General features: G+C 51.8%; 1 protein-coding gene across 8 annotated transcripts in view; it reads left to right on the forward strand.

Annotated features, from left to right (window-relative positions):
- Positions 1 to 14,423, forward strand: part of Sema4d (semaphorin 4D) — a 128,824-nt gene that overhangs the window by 42,441 nt on the left and 71,960 nt on the right. For 6 of the 8 annotated variants that reach the window (XM_004851313.4, XM_087206331.1, XM_004851311.4 and 3 more), the window contains exon 2: positions 5,721 to 5,789. The gene's annotated coding sequence lies outside the window, so the exon portion shown is untranslated. Of the gene's footprint in view, positions 1 to 5,720; positions 5,790 to 12,957; positions 13,015 to 14,423 lie in introns of those variants that run through there. The other 2 variants (XM_087206333.1, XM_087206328.1) reach the window with 2 other exon arrangements.

Here is a 14,423-nt window from a genome sequence, read left to right on the forward strand (position 1 = left end):
CGAGCGGAAGAGACTGGCTCATGCTGGTGCCCTTTTCACTGCAGAGATAAAGTCACAACCTCCACTTGTGATTGGCCCAAAATTAACAAAAACAGATGAAGTGGGAAACCTGTATCTGGGGGAGGAGGAAGTGAATGCAGCATCCCAGTATCTACAGGAAGTGAAGTTAGGCTCTGGACTATATCACTGGCCTTGTTCGGTGCTTCACACACAGCACAGAGTTTTCTGGGGAAACCACCTCTCACACCGTGGTTGATGCTAACTAGGTTAATCTCGTATCCCTGCAAAAATAACTCAGCAGCAATGAAGGTTGTTCTTGACCTTGATCAGAAAGAGGAAGGTCGGGACTGGATCGAGGAAAGCCCCCAAGTATCTCCATCAAATAGACTTAGTGTTAGAAAGCTTTCTAGAAACATCTTAGAAGCGAACACAAAACAAATTTTTCTTTTGAGCCGGAATCTTGCTATATTGTACAGGCTGGTATTGAGCTCCTGGCTCAGAAGCTCCTGAGGCAAAAGGCTTCTGCACCTGGCTTCTGAAAATCTGTTTTGTAAAGAAGACACAGTTCTTACTATATGTACAAAGAAAAGACATCTCCATGGCTTAGGGCCTCAGTGTCATTCTGAGAGAAGAATGTTGGTGACTGCTTCCCTTGCAGCTGCCTTCTCTGAGAAACCAGCATTGTGGGTTTTAGTAACGTGCAGAGTGATCTCAGTTGCTGTGAGTTAGAGTACCCCATGTCTACTTTCTGAACTGAATTTAGACAGCCCCACATCTCTACTGAGTTAATTAAGTTTCGGGGATTTACAGTGCAGTGAGGCTGAGTGATTTCTAGACATTTCATTTTGGGTGTGCAAACTGTTGGTCCTGGGTAGAGAGAGGGGGATTCCAGCACTTTCCGGCACCGTATTCTGCAGTTTGGGAATTAGCAAAGCCCCAGAATTTTCCTTCATAACCCAAACCAATTTAGTGAGCAAGAACAAGAGAATTGCCAAGACTCATCCCAGCCTTCTGGAATCTGTCCATTAATTCTTTTGATATTCAAGAAACACTTTGGCCCTAGGACCCGGGTGTCTCAGGCGTCTGGGGCACATGACATCCAGGACACCATGATTTCCATCTGTACATTACTTCCCAGGTTAGAGAACACTGAGATGAGTTTACTCTGATACTCCCCCAGCATGACCACGTGCTGTTCTCGAGGCTGCGGGGTCACCCTTGCTTCCGCAGTTCATTGGAGCCAGTGCCACACAGATCTGCTGCATTTACTAGCTCGAGAGCTTTTGTCCATTGTCTGTCCATCACTAGGGCTTGCAAGTCTCCTGATGCCTCCACCCTTGCAAGTCTCCTGATGCCCCCACCATGCTGTGTTCCACAGAATTCTTCCCATGAATGGTAAGGGGTTCATACCTTCTCCCTACCATCGGGCCTGTTTGTTGGTTTCCTAGTTCATCTTACAGGGGGAAAATGGCATTGTGCTCAAGTCTGTATTCTTCTGACTGCCAGTAAGATGAACGTTTTCTTTCTCTGTGTAGTTGGTGATTTTAACATGGAGACTCCCGGCCATTCCTGGGACCCCTGAGTTGAGTGTGTGTGTGTGTGTGTGTGTGTGTGTGTGTGTGTGTGTGTGTGTGTGTAGTGGCAGAGATTGTCCTCTCTGTGGCAGGATAAGCTGGCTCTCCTGACCTTTCCACCCCACCCCGCTCCTGAATGGGATCACCGTGCAGAAACACCGCCACGGGCACAAAATTGGATATTGGAGATGCTGAGTTTTCTGTAGCACCTAGGTCACTGGGTGTCTGGGCACTGGCTGTCTGGACACTGGGGTTTTCCTCCTGTCTCCACCTCCATTCTCTTCTTCTGCCCCCCACGAAGAGCTATGACGTAGATTTTTAGATATATCCCTGAGCCTTAAGCCATGACCCTGAATTGTGAGTACCGGTCTTTAGGGAAGCAGAAATCAGATGTTACCTGGGTGCCTGGTGTCGTCGTCTGGGATGCAGTGCATTTTAAGGCATCCAAGGGTTTGTAATTTGTAAACTGTTCAAATAAAAAACAAATTGGAAGTTAGTAAGAAGAGGCTTTCTTAGGGTTTATTTCAAGAGGAGAAGAGGCTGTCATGCACTGATGATAAGTCAAGCATTCTGTGGGTCGGGCCAGAGGGTTTTGCTTTGTAGGGGGTGTAGACCAGGCTGGGAAGAGCCAGCTGTGGGGCGTGGTAGGAATATGAAGCAATCAGTGGATGTTTATGAGACCAGTGTGTTCTCTGGAGTGGCTGTGGTTGGCTTGGGTCCAAAGGGCCAGAGGAGAAGAGAAACTGACCCAAGTTTGCTATGCATGGTTTGTAGTTGCTGATCAAGAGGGACAGGCAGTGCTGCAGCTGGTCACTAGGTAGTACAGAGTTTCTGTAGTTTCTGAAAGGTTTCTGTAGCTGGGGCATGGTGAATCTTTGCTCAAGTACCTGATACTTGTGGGATTTCTTACCTGATGTATTTTCCAGGAGCACAACACTTGGGTAAGATCAGCACTGTCATAGCCTTGTATATAGTGGGTGTATCCCAGGGTTGACCTGCTGGCCTAACTCCTATTCATTAGCAGGCAGGTCCTGACACACCTTGCCTGGGCCTCCCTGCATGGGGCCCAGTCCCTGCTCTTAGGTGGCTGTGACAAGCTGGCCAAGGATGGAGAAAGGTGCCAGGCACCCAGGGCTGCAGGGGCATCAGAACAGAGCAGGGATGGATTGCAGGAGAGAGGTATGGGACCTCCCAAGATGGGCTCATCCCCGCAGAAGGACAGGAGTCCTGGGTTGTTAGTAAGAGTGTAGTCCGCTTCCGTCCTGCACCTGTGATGCTTTCTCAGTTTTCATCTGAGTCTCAGTCCCTGAAATCACATTCTGCTGTAGTTTCTTCTTGTTTTGGGGGCTCAGGGACTTTGCAGCATGGTACATGCAGGAGCAAGAGGTATTCATTGACACACTGACTGAGCCCTTCTGCTCCCCAGTTCCACGATGCTGCCCCTTATGACCACATGTTGTTCCTTTTAACAATGGGCAGCTCCCTGACCCTCAGGATCATCTCCTGGAACCTGTTAGAGATGCATGTTCCTGGGCCTGCCTTGCAGCTCTGCAGCACCAGGGTGCCTCTTGGTGCCCAGAAACCTGGTTTTCCTTCACCTCGTTGACTTCTGCTGCAGGTTATCTGTGTGACACTCTTTGACCAGAGACTGTTGGAGACTACAGGTAGTGGCTGTGGCTCAGAATCTGAGTCAGCGGATGAGAGGTTGGAGGCTGTTGGGAAAGAGAAAAGGAATGCTCACAGAATGTGTGTCTGTGTGTGAGTGTGCATGTGCACACGTAGATGTTTATGAACATTCATGTGTGTTTATGCTTCTGTGTATATTTAAGTATGGTATATGTGAACATGTATGGGCACATGTTTGTGTATAGGTATATGCATGGATGTGTGTCTAGATGTATGTGCATGTGTGCATGGGTGTGTATGGAGGTTCTGTGTATATGTATTTCTACACATATGAGTATATATGTGTAGGCATGTGTGGTGTGTGTGGCACATTGGACTCAGAGGGAAGCTGTGTGACTAGCTGTGAGTAGGCCTTCCTCTGTGTGTGCCACCTTGAATGGGCAGTTGGGATTCCCCAAAAGGGGAAGTGGGGCTGCTAAGCAGGGGACTGCGGCAGATGTCCGCAGTGTGTGCAGGCTGAAAACATGAACAACACAGAAGTGTATAGATGTAGTGACTATGTTGCCTTCTGACCCCTGCGCACTCCACAGTGTGAGCTTGCCTCTTTCATGGCTCCCCATACCCCGTGTGTAAATGTCTACCATTTACACATGCGTGTGGCAATATACATGGCATCATAGTCCTGCCCTGGCCAGCCATCTACAGCCCACCTTTGCCTTCTGCCAATCTATTTCCATGCAGGAGACCTCATTCTTTGTGACAGCTGCCTAGATTTAGGCTTTTGGACAGAACATGTATTCACTTTCTGGTCAGCCTCTGTTGGCTCCTCTTTCCCTGGCAGTGATACAGGGAACATCCTTTGAGCACATCTCCAGAGCCAGGTCTTAGTATGTTTCCTGTGGCATTAACTGAATACCACGGATCAGGTAATTTATAAGGAAAGGAAGTGTATGGCTTAGAGTTCTGGAAGTGAGGATGTCTGATATCATGGTGCTGGCATCTGGTGAGGACTTTCTTCCTTCATCGTAACATGGTGAAGGCATCACAGGGTGAGACAGAGCAAGCCTGGCAGCTCAATCTCCCTCTTCCTGCAAAGCCACCAGCACCACCATGGAGGCCCCACACACATAACCTCATCCAACCCTAATAATTTCCCCAATGCCCCCTCCAAACACCACCAACGCACAACTTGGGGATTGAGTCTTCACCCTCTTCACACTGTCATGATGGCCGCCAAATTTCAACACATGAATTTCTCAGCTCACATGCACACCCTAGCAGTGTGTAACCACGGGGAGCATCCTGAATGCCGGGGTCAGGGCCACTGTAAATCCAACTCCCCGCTGCATTAGAGGTGTTCCTGGCCCCTCTTAGCTTCACTGGCCCTGGTGCCCTCCGCCTCTAGTCACTGCCCATCTGAAAGATGAAAGTGATCATCCTGCTTTGTTTCTTTCATCGTAAATGATACCAAACAGCTCCCTCCCCTAACTTGCCATTTGTAGCTTTTTGCTCTGGTTAGGAGCCCTGGGAGGCCCAGGGGACCTTGGTCAGCAGGGAAGGAGCTCTTTGTATTTTCTGTTTGTTGCTTCATGTTTCTCCTTTATGTGTGATATGTAGTGTGTTGGTCAGCTTTCCTATTGCTGGGATAAAATACCTCATACTGACACTTAGAGGAGAATAAGTTTATCTTTGCTCAGTTTTAGAGGTTTCATTCCATGCCTGACTGGTTTAAAGGCAGGAACATCTTAGCAGAAGGGCATGGTGGAGCAAAGCTGTGTAACTCATGGCAGCTGCAAAGCAGAGCAGGGAACAGTGCCAGAATGGAAGGGGCCAGAGCCACGTATGAGCTTCAGGGTCAGGGCTCCATGACATCCTGAGACGCATCCAGAAATGTGCTTTACTAATCCCATAGGTGTCTCCGAGTCAATCAGGTTGATGTTTATCTGTCGTACATAGTAATCCTTCTCCTACTTTAAGGTTATTTCTAAAAACCCACAAATTTCGATATTCCTTTTGTTTCTTTTCTCCCTTTTTTACCTTTCTCCTCTGTCTCCTCTTCTTCTTCTGATTTTGGTTTTTAAGTACATAAATCATTTTAAAACTGAAAAATTGTTGAAAATACTGCATACTAGCATAGACATTGTGTTAGAACGTGTTTCTAAGTGAGGGGCTGAATTGGAATGTTTGTGCTATGGTGTTGTTCCTTATTGTGACTTGATTATTGATAACAGCTCCCGCACCCCAGCTTTTCCCCCGTACCCCCAGAACTCACTCTGGGAGGCTCCGCTGTGTTGGGCCAGTGATGGGGGAAGTGGAGAGGGACACAGCAGGGCAGGTGCGATGACCCCTTTCCCCGGGTTTCTGCTGGTCATTGTCCTTCAGCTCTGTGGCCAGGTGAGCACACTTGGACAGTGCCCATCCAGGGTCCCAGGGGCCACTTTCAGCACAGTTTATGCATGTATTGGAAAGGATTCTGGTTAACAGTTGGTCCTGTTAAAATGTCCCCTTTCTAACTTTCAGACTCTGCATCTGACAGAGGGAGGAAACCGAGACCTGGTTGCTGAAATGTCTGCCCGCACTGAGGATTAGGTGAGTGAAGAAATTTTGCCTGCCGCAGTGGCTGCCTTTAGCATGGGCTCTTCAGGAGGTCTGTCTTCAACCTTCCACCTGTCTCTCAGCAGCCATGTCTGGTCTGTGCATGGTCCTGTCCGGGACTAGGGAGCCAAGGAGATAGCATGTCAGAAAGCTCAGACGTTTCCAGCCTATGTGAGAGCTGAGGCTGCAGTGTTATTTATGGCCTCGAGTGAGTAGGTGGGGCCTCTTCGAGGTGGTATGGGGTGAACTTACTTGGGTGGAGAGCCCTGCACTCAGATCAGCGGGGTGGGAAGGGGCTAGGGTCAGTGCCCCAGCCTGGGGACACCCCCCCCCCCGCATTGGTCCCTGGGAACCATTCTGTCAGGATTTCCTTGTGGGTTTTGAAGGAGGCCTGTCTCCCCACCTTGGGGTGCAGGCAGAGGTGGCCCTATTTCTCTGGTGCCTCACTAGCTCATAGGCCTGCGCCTGGTGGTCAGAGAGATCTGGGGAGGCTTCCGGGGCTGCTGGCTCTCACACGTCTCCTGCCTCCTGAATGTGCAGGATGGAGGGCAGTGCACAGGGCTTCATGTTGGTGTGAGGTCAGGAGCACAGGTGTGCAGAGCTGCACCATGCACAGCAGCCCTGGGAGGACCTGGACCCTTCCATTTGCAGATGAGGACACTGAGGTGCAGGGTGGTGAGGGGAGGTGCCTGTGCACTGGTAGGGTCATCTCCAACCCTGTTGCTGCCCCCTCTCCCTACTGTGACTGGTCCACTTGCTTCACAGGTGCTGCCTGTTAACATGGGGAGCAGGGGAATGCTCCTGTCCTCACAGTGCTGAGGGCCTCCGAAGCCAGTGGTGGCACATCCCTGTGCAGGATCCTGGCCCCGTGTGACTGCAGAGTGAGGTGGCTGACCCTAAGGGCATGTGCTGGTCCATACCCCACCCCAAGACAGGCCAGCAGCCCACGAGGGCTGGGAACATTGTGTTCTCAGCTCACACCTGCAGTCACTTGGCAGTTGTCACACTTAAGCTGGGCTTGAGCATCTGGGGTATCCATGGCAGCTCCCGGAAGCAACTGTATCCAGCCCAGGGGCCCCGTGGGTGGTTCTTGTGTTTCTGGCTTATCTACTTGCTGGGATGGAGCAGGAGAGAAGTGGACTGGGGGAGGCAGGGAGCTCTTTGTCTGGGTTGGTTGGGGCCAGCCAGCCCTGCCCCCACTGATCTGCCTCCTGGAGGATTGGCTGGTGGAAACAGCTGGAGGAGGTGCAGCCACTCAGACCCCGTACCATTTGTGCCTGGCCCCAGAGGCTTGGCATAATGGTTTGTGCAGGCATGTGTGCATTAGAAGGGGTTCCCAGATGTGACTTCTGTTTAACATGGAGGATATTAAAGTCCCTGCACCCAGTTGTGCAGAAACCCCCAGTCCTCCAGCTCCCATCCATGGGCATCTCAGCCTTCTGATCCTTCTGAGGACTTAGAGACCTCCTCTGGCTTTGACTTTCACATCACAGATATAGTGGTCCCCCTCATGTGGAGTTTGCTTTGCCTGGCTTCAGTCGCTGTGATCAATCAGAAGGCTGAGGACAGTACAATGAGATATTCTGAGAGAGAGAGACTATACATACTCACATAGCTTACTAAAGTGTCTTGTTACATTTGTTTTGGTTTACTATTGTTAATGTCTTACTGTGTTGAACTAGTAAATTACAGGGAAAAGCATAGTACACTAATGTTCAGTACTGTCACTGAGTCTTGGAACATGTCCCTGTGGGTAAGGGGATCCATTGTAGTCTGCAGACAAAAGGGCATCTAACATTTTTCAGAGACCTTTTCTCGTGCGAATGGTTGATACAGATAGCTTTTCATTTGGTGGAACCTCAGTGTGGGGACAAAACAGGCATTGTCCTTCTTGTTGCCCCTGTGGGTCTGCTCTGTGATGGCATCCTGAAAATTCAGCTGAGAATTGAAGGGTGGCCTCTGTAGGGAGCTGGTGTGTCCAGAAGGTCTCTCATGTGAGGGCAGTGACTGGGTGTTTCTGGGAGGCCCAGCTGCCAGGAGTGGTCCGGGTGCTGGAGTGCCCTGCAGGCTGCTGAGCAGTGCTGAGAATGCAGAAGCTTGGACAGCATGGGCTCCCATGGTTTTGAGGCCTTGGGTGGAGGACAGATTTCACCGGGACATCTGTCTGGGGAAGTCAAGAGTGACAGCTTCTGAGGCTGTGACTTGCCTGTGGTTTGTTTTCTTAGATCCAAGCTCTTCAACTTGAGCGTGGTCATGGGGAGAAGCTGAATGCAGAAGAAGTACTTGGGGTTTTGTTGTCATTTTGGTGCTGCCTGGCTTTAGATTTTCTTTCCTTTTCTCCAGCCATCTACTTCCTCACAATCCCGTAGTCCTCCCTGCGAGCTGCTCTGCTGCCCTGCAGTCCCAGGGTGCCCCCAGCTCCTGAGGCTGTGCCACCTGTGGTGACATGGGGCTGGCTCATAGGAGGTCTGCTGTATTTTTAGCAAGTGTCTGAAATACTTACAGAGCTGAGAATAGGATGGTTGTGCATTTAATTAAATGACACTGAAGTGGGAGATGATTACTTCTGCATGTTTCAGTAGGCCCAGTGGGAACTCTCCGTTCCTGCCTAGTCCTATGGCTAGAGCCCCACAGGGCTATCACCTTCGAAAATGCCCCCGGGCCCTCCCCCATGCGCACCCAGGGTCCTGAGGGTGCTGATCTGAAAGTCCTGGGTTCATTAACACACCTAAGTGCCCCTGTTCTTAATGGTAATCTGTGTGTTGTCAGCACATATTGTGTTAAAGCATACACCATGGACGCAGCCAGCAGGTCATTATGGAGGAAGCACGTGTACAACCTTGGGGCATCCACTGGCTGTGATATGACAGAGAATGAGCAACATCCAGCCACCTGAACATAGATGGGGGCCAGCCCTGAGCCAAGACTGTACCATGGCTGCAAGCCAAGGGCCCCTCAATAGGGACTGAAAACTCTGAACAGGCTCTTCACAGCAGCAGCTGAGTGTGGGCTGTCCTGCTTCTCTGCTGTAGATACTACTACCCAGTCCTGTGGCTGGACACCACACCTGGCACGGGCCCTCAGAGTGTGGCCTGTCAGAGCTGGGATGAGACTTGGATGTCAAATCCCCAGCCCACTTGGAAGACTCAGCATCCAGAATGTGCTGTGCCTCCTTCAGGATCTGTGTGTCAATTACATGTTGGAGCATCATGATTTGCATGTACACTGGGTCGGATGAAATTGTTACTACAGTGAACTTGGTCTGCTTGCATTTGCTTCTTGGGATGTGACTTCTAGCAACATCTGAGGTCGCCGTCGGGTGTGTTAGGTGCACTGGTCTGGCGTGCAGTAGGGTGCTAAGGTTTGCGCTCCCTCCCATCCAGGCTGGCTGTGAGAGGCCTTGAAGCTGGCAGCAGAGAGAGTTCTTGTTCTCGTATTTCTGCAGAGTTTCTGGGCCTTTCTCCTTCAGGCCTTCCCTGCCCTGCCCTACCCTGCTGAACTCACTGCAGTCCTGAAGGTCCTGTGTTCTCCAGGCCTCAGTCCCCCTTGCTTTCTGTGGTAAAGAAGCAGTGCATTCGTTTGCAGCTGATTTTTCGTATCACTGCTGTGTCTTGAGCAGATGGGTTGGCAGCTGGGCCTGCATGTCCTGGTTTCAGAGACCCTATGCTGTAGCCCATGCCAGGAGGGCTGTCCTTGGAAGCCTCTCTCACCCTCCACCTCACTTGTACTTGCTTGGCAGCCTCTGGGGTCTGGATGGAGGGCTGCGGCCTGCCCAGCTGTGGGGCACCCAGCCAGAACCCTGAGAAAGGACCCCAGGCACTGCCACATCTGCCCAGGCTATTTATATCCCACAAAGGGCTCATTTTTCTTTTCAGAGTGGCCGTGTGGCCATGTGGTCATGCACATGAGTGGAGCTGGTGAGACCAGCCTTTCACTGAGCAGCTTTTGGACATGCCTGGCACATTCTCACCCACATGCATGCTGTATAGTTTCATGCCAGCAGCTTCTCGGAGCGCTTGGGGAGTGCAGCCTGTGTCGGGGCAGCCTGTGTGTGTCGGGGCCGCCTGTGTCAGGTCCACATCACCTGGAGAGGGAATGTTCTCTGGTGCATCTCATACGGGATAGTGCCTCAGCAAAGGAACCAGCATTGGGCCCCATGCCGCCACCACCCCTGCTGTTGCCTGCTGTGTAAAAGGTGTCACCACCCAGGGTCTTGGATGGTGCAAGCCTCAGGCCGAGTCAGAGGGCTGTTCATGTGTACAGGAAGCGGCAGCCCTGAGAATATTGTGAGGAGCAAACTTGGCCTCGCTGCCCTCTGAACAGACAGCCCTGGGCATGTTGTTGGAGGAAAGAGGGTAGCAGGTCCTCTCTGGCCCTGTTGGGAAGACAGGCACTCAACCTTGGAGCGGGGCCTACTCCCAGACACTCACAGCCTCAGGGTCTTGTGGGATTGTTTTTGTCCCTTGTATAGACTGAATAGTGACCCCCAAAGATACCTGGCTCAAATCCCAAGAACCTTGAATGTGGCCTTGTATAAATAGTGTTTTGCAGATGTGATTAAGTTAAGGATCTGGAGGTGAGGAGGTAGTTCTGGATTATCTGCTGGGCCCTGCGTGTATCCTTATGGGAGGGAAGTAGAGGGAGACAAGAAAGGAGAAGGGGAGCAGGCTGTGCAGAGGGGAAGCAGACACTGGAGTGATGGGGAGTGAGGGAGAAGTGTATGTGCCAACTTTCCTGGGTTGGGCTGCCCAGATAGGTGGTCAGGCAAGAGGTGTTCCTGGTGAGTTGAGCATTGGCACTGGTGGGCTCAGTAAAGTACATTGCCCTCCAGTGCGGGTGGGCCTCATCCAGTCCTGAGGGCCTGAACGGGACAGAAAGAAATCCCCATGCTGACTGCCTGCAGATGAACACTTCAGCCCTCTTAAATCTCCGTCTCTCCAGCTTGCAGACAGCAGATCTTGGGACCTCAGCTTCCATCATCATGTGAGCTGTGTTCTCATCATGAATCTCTTTCTTTCGTCTCTCTCTCTCTCTCTCTGTCCACATCCTGCTGAATCTGTTTCTCTGGAGAACCCTGGATCACCAAGGAGCACAAACCAAGGGATGCTGGCAAGCCACCAGATGGAGAGAGAGGCTGGGAAGGGGGTCTCTCAGAGGGAGGGAGCATACTACCTGGCTCTGTGTTTGGTCCAGTGATGCTGACTTCAACTCCTGACCTACAGAAGTGCAAGAGAGTAACTTTCTGCTGTCTCCAAGGCAGCCAGTTTGTAGTAATTGATGAGAGCTGCCACAGGAAAACAGTACTGTCAGTGTAAACAGTGCTTCCCTCAATACTTGGGCCCCAGCCTCCGAGCTGTCATTCTGTGGCTTAAATTTCAGGGCAGGACACCGCTGGGTGTAAGGGCATGTGTGTCTTTATTTTGACAGATCTTGTCAGATGAGTTTCCAGAGAGATCTAAAAGGTGGTCCCAGGTGGAGGACCCTCGTCCTGCATCTGCTCAGCAGTGGCCTGAGGTGTCTCTCTTGACTCATCGGGCTCGGGGGCAGTAACAGCTTAGAGTGGCTGGTTTCCATGATGCATGATGAGTGTGGTGTCTTTGCCTTGTGCTGTCCAGCATGTGGATCCTTCTGTGAACCGCCTGTTGTGTTCTTTGACCCCATTTCTGTGGGACAGTCATCCCTCTCTTACCTGTCTATAGGGAATGTGTGTTTCTTATAGATCCTCAGTCTCCAACCCGCTTCTTTGAACACTGAAGTCCCAGTTTCTCTGTTTGGTAGTATTTATCTTTCTTTTCTCTTAAGGCTCGTAGGTACCAGTGTTTGGATTATGTGGTCTGCCTCATGATTTTCTGACAGGAGTTCTTTTTTTCTGTGTTTGAATTAAACTCTTGAATGTGTCTAGAATCCTTTTGCATACTAAGGGTTAAACTCTGTTGCGGGGCTGGGTGTGTAACTCAGTGATGGAGCACTTGCCTAGTGTGTGCAAGGCCCTGGGTTCGATCCTACCATCACAAGATAAAAAAAGATGTTAGAAAGGAAGTCCAAGTCCAGTCATTCCCTTCCAGGGTACTAGCCCCAGTCATCCATGCTTTGGTCCACTGGTTGAACTGCAACTCTGTAGTCTGTTGTGTTCCTGTGTTAGGTGGGTTCCATCTGGAGTGCCTCCTCCCGTCTCCACTGGCCTGTTTGCCATTTCACATGCCTGAGTCACATCAGGAGCATTTTATAGCCTGTGTTGATAGCTGAGGGAGGAAGTTCCCCTGCTGTGCCTTGTGTGTGATGAAACACTGCTTTAATATAGCGATGAGAGAAGAGGTCCTTCACAGTGTGTGTTTTCTCTGGGTCTTGGGCAGAGGAGGTTGGAGTGGGGCAGAGCAGCTGTGCCGAGGCGGCAGCCAGGGAGAAGGCTGTGGAGGTTGGCAAAGGAGGACCTGGGGAAACAGAAAAGCAGACCCATGTGTGCAGAACTGCACCTGGGCTGTGGGTAACTTCTGTGGGATGATTAAACATGTGAGCCAGGAGTGGTCAAGGCAGTCAGCCACTAAGTGGCAAGCAAGGCTGTTGGTGAAGGTGGTGCAAAGATGGCAGCTTGTGCAGGGCTCCTGCCCGCAGCTTGGTTTCCTTTGTGTGCGGTGCCCTGACCTGGCCCTGGCTGGGGTGGGCACATGTGTGGGGCTCCGTGTGTACAGCTACAGTTGGCAGGGGTGTGAATGTGGTGTTGTGTACCACTATCACAGGTGCCTCTGGCCCTAGTCACCTTCAGGGAGTTACGCCCAGTACTGCCCTGGCCCTCTGTTGCCTGGTGCCCCCATGGTCTCTGAAAGCTTTCTGTGCTGCCAGAGCTAGGCTGGCTCCACCCTCGCCAGGAGCATAGTGAGGTCAGGGCTGCTTTGTCCCTTTGTGACCCTGGCCCTGCCTGTGCTGTGGGTGGAGGTGTGGAGAGGCGTTCAGGTGCCTGACTCCACACAGGACTAACAGGGAGACTTGAGGAAGTGGGGCCCAGTCCTGCCTCAGAGGCGGACACTGGGTGAGGCTGGCTGAGGTGCTGCTGATTCCAGCAGCTCACTTGCCCGAGTCCTCCTTTGGCTGTGGCTGCCAGCTCAGCCTGCTTTGCAGGTAGCAGTCATAGGCAGGTGGGGTCCAAGTTGTGCTTTGCAGAGAGGGATCATTGTCTTCCAGAGACCTGGTAGCTCTACAGGAGCAGCAGGACTGCACTGAGGTCAGTGAGAAGGTAGATGGGTACTGGGCTGGATCGAAGAGGTGGACAGAGTGCCTGGACCCTTGGGTGGAACTGGGCCTTGTGGGCGTCAGGTTGCTCCTAAGTCCTTCCTTTATCTAGGCTCTCACAAAGCCTGTGGAACACGGGTACTATTCCTCTCCAGTGCTCCCTGTCCTGGGGCCTGGATGGATAGTCATGTTCACGCCTTGCCTGGGAAGTCCCTGTAAAGGGGGCCTGATGGGGCTGGACAGGGCCTCTGTGTGGGGGAGCTGGGAATCACATCTTGGGTTGAAGAACTGGCCTTCTCCTCGGGACAGCTGGATACAGGGTGTCCTCCTGCTGTGGAGCATGGTCCTCGTGGGTGTCATATGTGGCTCCAGCACCCATGAAAGGCCCTGACCTACTGCAGGTCATGCAGATAGGTCTCTAGCTGGCCTAGCCAGAGGACCCAGGATTCATGCATGTGACATACGTCTGGTCAAAGCCAGAGTGTTGGCAAGCATCTTCCTGAGGTCTGTGTTCTTTGTTGGGAAAAGGAAGCAGGACAGGAGGAGGGCCTTGGTCCTGCTGGGCACTGGGTAGTGCTGATCTATCCCAGGGCTGGATGAATGATAAACCTACTGGGAGCCTTTCCCACACTTGTGTGCTGACCCCTCTTGGGGCTTGGGGCCAATTCTCTGTCAGCAGGTGCGGCCTGCAGAGGTAGAAGGCAGTCATGTTTTCAAAGCTTACCCTGAACAGCGCGGGGAGAATGCAGTTGGCTGAGTATGTGGTATGTTTGTATGCGCAGGTATCTGATCAGCCCTGCCTCTCCTCCCTTCCTGGCTACTGAATATCTTGGTTCTGTGAGATTTTGCTGCAGCCTGGTTTCCCAATGACTCTTCATGTATTTCTGTGACTTGAGGAGTGAGGACTGCACTCTCCAGTGAGGACTCTTGGAGACTTGACTGCTTGGAGAGACCAGGTGGCTTTTCCTTGTCAGGCAGGAGTCCTTTCACCACACTTACAGCACCATCCCCCGGAGTTCCTGTCACTGCCATGGCTCCTGACTTTGACCAAGGCCACATCTAAGCAGCAGCATGTCTCAGGCCTGAGACCATGGCCTTAGGCCAGCAGGGAAGGGAAGAAACCCAGCTCACTGGGTGCCCATGGCAGGGAGGGCCAGCAGCACATGAGCTTGCAGCATGGCCAGTGTTGGTCTGCATACCCATACCCTGTGTGAGGTTCAGGCATGTGTAGTGTTTTGGGGAAGAGAGATGTTTAAACACAGCCATAGGAACAGGGTTGGTCTCGTGAGGAGCTGTTGCTTTTCTACTGACATTTCCTGAACGTGCTGTGATCCCATAGCCAGATCATCTCTTAGAGACAGTGGACATGAACCCCTTCCACCAGTCTCCATTGCTTTGTGC

This window comes from Heterocephalus glaber, unplaced genomic scaffold (assembly GCF_053883595.1).
Source record: "Heterocephalus glaber isolate CG9 unplaced genomic scaffold, H.glaber_assembly_v1.0 deba00000621, whole genome shotgun sequence".
In the NCBI taxonomy this organism is placed as follows: Eukaryota; Metazoa; Chordata; class Mammalia; order Rodentia; family Bathyergidae; genus Heterocephalus; species Heterocephalus glaber.